We start from the raw sequence: 4,588 nt of genomic DNA on the forward strand, positions 1-4,588 counted from the left end.
ATGGCCTCAAACATACTGACCATGGACTAAAACATACTGACCATGGCCTAAAACATACTGACCCTGGCCTAAAACATACTGACCCTGGCCTAAAACATACTGACCCTGGCCTAAAACATACTGACCATGGCCTCAAACATACTGACCATGGCCTAAAACATACTGACCATGGCCTAAAACATACTGAGCATGGCCTAAAACGTACTGACCCTGGCCTAAAACATACTGACCCTGGCCTAAACATACTGACCCTGGCCTAAAACATACTGACCATGGCCTAAAACTTACTGACCCTGGCCTAAAACATACTGACCCTGGCCTAAACATACTAACCCTGGCCTAAAACACAGTAACCCTGACTGAAAACATACTGACCCTGGCCTAAAACATACTAACCCTGGCCTAAAACATAGTAACCCTGGCTAAAAACATACTGACCCTGGCCTAAAACATACTAACCCTGGCCTAAAACATAGTAACCCTGGCTAAAAACATACTAACCCTGGCCTAAAACATACTGACCCTGCTCTAAAACATACTGACCCTGGCCTAAAACATACTTACCATGGCCTAAAACATACTGACCCTGGCCTAAAACATACTGACCATGGCCTAAAACATACTGACCATGGCCTAAAACATACTGACCCTGGCCTAAAACATACTGACCATGGCCTCAAACATACTGACCATGGACTAAAACATACTGACCATGGCCTAAAACATACTGACCCTGGCCTAAAACATACTGACCCTGGCCTAAAACATACTGACCCTGGCCTAAAACATACTGACCATGGCCTCAAACATACTGACCATGGCCTAAAACATACTGACCATGGCCTAAAACATACTGAGCATGGCCTAAAACTTACTGACCCTGGCCTAAAACATACTGACCCTGGCCTAAAACATACTGACCCTGGCCTAAAACATACTGACCATGGCCTAAAACTTACTGACCCTGGCCTAAAACATACTGACCCTGGCCTAAAACATACTAACCCTGGCCTAAAACACAGTAACCCTGACTGAAAACATACTGACCCTGGCCTAAAACATACTAACCCTGGCCTAAAACATAGTAACCCTGGCTAAAAACATACTGACCCTGGCCTAAAACATACTAACCCTGGCCTAAAACATAGTAACCCTGGCTAAAAACATACTAACCCTGGCCTAAAACATACTGACCCTGCTCTAAAACATACTGACCCTGGCCTAAAACATACTGACCCTGGCCTAAAACATACTGACCCTGGTCTAAAACATACTGACCCTGGCCTAAAACATACTGACCCTGGCCTAAAACATACTGACCCTGGCCTAAAATATACTGACCATGGCCTAAAACATACTGACCCTGGCCTAATACATACTGACCCTGGCCTAAAACATACTGACCATGGCCTAAAACATACTGACCATGGCCTAAAACATACTGACCCTGGCCTAAAACATACTGACCATGGCCTAAAACTTACTGACCCTGGCCTAAAACATACTAACCCTGGCCTAAAACATACTAACCCTGGCCTAAAACACAGTAACCCTGACTGAAAACATACTAACCCTGGCTAAAAACATGTTTACCCTGGCCTAAAACTTACTGACCCTGGCCTAAAACATACTGACCCTGGCCTAAAACATACAGACCCTGGCCTAAAACATACTTTTGATGATTCTGATGTGTAACTGTATCTGACAATCTGCTGGCTGTGTGTGTGTGTCTGTGTGTGTGGTCGATAGGAGAAAGCCAGGAGTCCTAATGACAGAGTGCTGTCTGCTGCCACACAGAGGTCACTGGACAGGAAGAAGAGGTGAGGGGGTTGAGTCCTGTGGGACTGGTTAGATGATGGATCTGTAATCACACCAGATGCCTTATTCAAATTTGTACCAGGAGATCAGACTATGATAACATATCACAAATATATTTATTTGGCTGACATTATTGAGATAAAAGCATAATGATTCTGATGTGTATGGTTCTGTTCTCTCAGGGTGGGTGAGTCTCCAGGACAAGCCAGGAAAGTACAGAAGAAGCCAAAGAGCCCTCCCACTAACAGGTACAGAACAGTGCTGCTCCCTACTGACTGAACATACATGTCTCTTTACTGTCTCCTATACTTCACATATCTGACTGTCTCCTATACTTCACATCTCTGACTGTCTCCTATACTTCACAATTCTAACTGTCTCCTATACATCACATATCTTACTGTCTCCTATACATCACATATCTTACTGTCTCCTATACTTCACATATCTTACTGTCTCCTATACTTCACATCTCTTACTGTCTCCTATACTTCACAACTCTAACTGTCTCCTATACATCACATATCTTACTGTCTCCTATACATCACATATCTTACTGTCTCCTATCCTTCACATCTCTTACTGTCTCCTATACATCACATATCTTACTGTCTCCTATACTTCACATCTCTTACTTTCTTTCTATATTAAAAAAAGCTGTACATATGAAATAGTTATCCTCCAGTGTTTTCGGTGTCAGTACAGGTCAGTGGTACACTATCTATCTGCCCTTTCTGTATTTCTCACCTCATCACTCTCTCTCCCCCTCAGGATCCTGAAGCCAAGTCAGGGTCAGAATGCCTCTGTCCCAGGTCAGCTAAACCGACAGGGGTGAGTACAGTCTCCAACATTTCTCTACTTCTCCCCCTCTCTTTATTTCTCTGCACTTCTTTAATTCCTTAACGCATACAAAATAAAAAAATACAACTATAATTTATAATGAATAAAAATCACCCCATCTCTCCCCTCTCTCTGTCTGTCAATCTAAGTCTGTCTGTCAGGAGCTGGTACAGAAATACTCCGGAGGACAGAGTGAGGCGCTCAGACAGCCTGAAGAAGCATAACTCCCTGGGCTAACTGATTCCTCCCTCAGTCCCTCTATGACCCCTCACTCCCTGACCCTTGACCTCTGAGCCTTCTATCGGCCCCATGTTCCACTATGGTTCGACCACCACCAATGCTACTAGTCTCTCTAACCTCCCTCTGACCTCCCTCTGAAGGTTCAGTCCAGTGCTCTCTGCCCATCGAACACCCTACCAAATGTATTGTTACTATAGTTACATAGATTTTCTACTATTACAAACTTATAAACAGTTCATGTATTCCTTAGGTGTGAATGCTGCTGTGCACTCTTGTGCCAAGATAATTCATGCATTAATGCTGCTAGATACAGTGCCTTGCGAAAGTATTCGGCCCCCTTGAACTTTGCGACCTTTTGCCACATTTCAGGCTTCAAACATAAAGATATAAAACTGTATTTTTTTGTGAAGAATCAACAACAAGTGGGACACAATCATGAAGTGGAACGACATTTATTGGATATTTCAAACTTTTTTAACAAATCAAAAACTGAAAAATTGGGCGTGCAAAATTATTCAGCCCCCTTAAGTTAATTAATACTTTGTAGCGCCACCTTTTGCTGCGATTACAGCTGTAAGTCGCTTGGGGTATGTCTCTATCAGTTTTGCACATCGAGAGACTGAAATTTTTTCCCATTCCTCCTTGCAAAACAGCTCGAGCTCAATGAGGTTGGATGGAGAGCATTTGTGAACAGCAGTTTTCAGTTCTTTCCACAGATTCTCGATTGGATTCAGGTCTGGACTTTGACTTGGCCATTCTAACACCTGGATATGTTTATTTTTGAACCATTCCATTGTAGATTTTGCTTTATGTTTTGGATCATTGTCTTGTTGGAAGACAAATCTCCGTCCCAGTCTCAGGTCTTTTGCAGACTATCAGGTTTTCATCAGGTTTTCTTCCCTGTCCCTGCTGAAGAAAAGCAGGCCCAAACCATGGTGCTGCCACCACCATGTTTGACAGTGGAGATGGTGTGTTCAGGGTGATGAGCTGTGTTGCTTTTACGCCAAACATAACGTTTTGCATTGTTGCCAAAAAGTTCAATTTTGGTTTCATCTGACCAGAGCACCTTCTTCCACATGTTTGGTGTGTCTCCCAGGTGGCTTGTGGCAAACTTTAAACAACACTTTTTATGGATATCTTTAAGAAATTGCTTTCTTCTTGCCACTCTTCCATAAAGGCCAGATTTGTGCAATATACGACTGATTGTTGTCCTATGGACAGAGTCTCCCACCTCAGCTGTAGATCTCTGCAGTTCATCCAGAGTGATCATGGGCCTCTTGGCTGCATCTCTGATCAGTCTTCTCCTTGTATGAGCTGAAAGTTTAGAGGGACGGCCAGGTCTTGGTAGATTTGCAGTGGTTTGATACTCCTTCCATTTCAATATTATCGCTTGCACAGTGCTCCTTGGGATGTTTAAAGCTTGGGAAATGTTTTTGTATCCAAATCCGGCTTTAAACTTCTTCACAACAGTATCTCGGATCTGCCTGGTGTGTTCTTTGTTCTTCATGATGCTCTCTGCGCTTTTAACAGACCTCTGAGACTATCACAGTGCAGGTGCATTTATACGGAGACTTGATTACACACAGGTGGATTGTATTTATCATCATAGTCATTTAGGTTAACATTGGATCATTCAGAGATCCTCACTGAACTTCTGGAGAGAGTTTGCTGCACTGAAAGTAAAGGGGCT

The 4,588-nt window shown here is 43.2% G+C and overlaps 1 long non-coding RNA gene across 1 annotated transcript; it reads left to right on the top strand.

Moving 5' to 3' along the window:
• The first annotated feature begins 454 nt into the window (after positions 1-454).
• On the top strand, positions 455-3,296 carry LOC135553765 (uncharacterized). Its single transcript, XR_010457631.1, has 4 exons — positions 455-1,820; positions 2,001-2,066; positions 2,590-2,649; positions 2,808-3,296. It is a non-coding gene; the product is annotated as an uncharacterized LOC135553765 (long non-coding RNA).
• Positions 3,297-4,588: the final 1,292 nt, after the last annotated feature.

Source organism: Oncorhynchus masou, chromosome 14 (genome assembly GCF_036934945.1).
Source record: "Oncorhynchus masou masou isolate Uvic2021 chromosome 14, UVic_Omas_1.1, whole genome shotgun sequence".
In the NCBI taxonomy this organism is placed as follows: domain Eukaryota; kingdom Metazoa; phylum Chordata; class Actinopteri; order Salmoniformes; family Salmonidae; genus Oncorhynchus; species Oncorhynchus masou.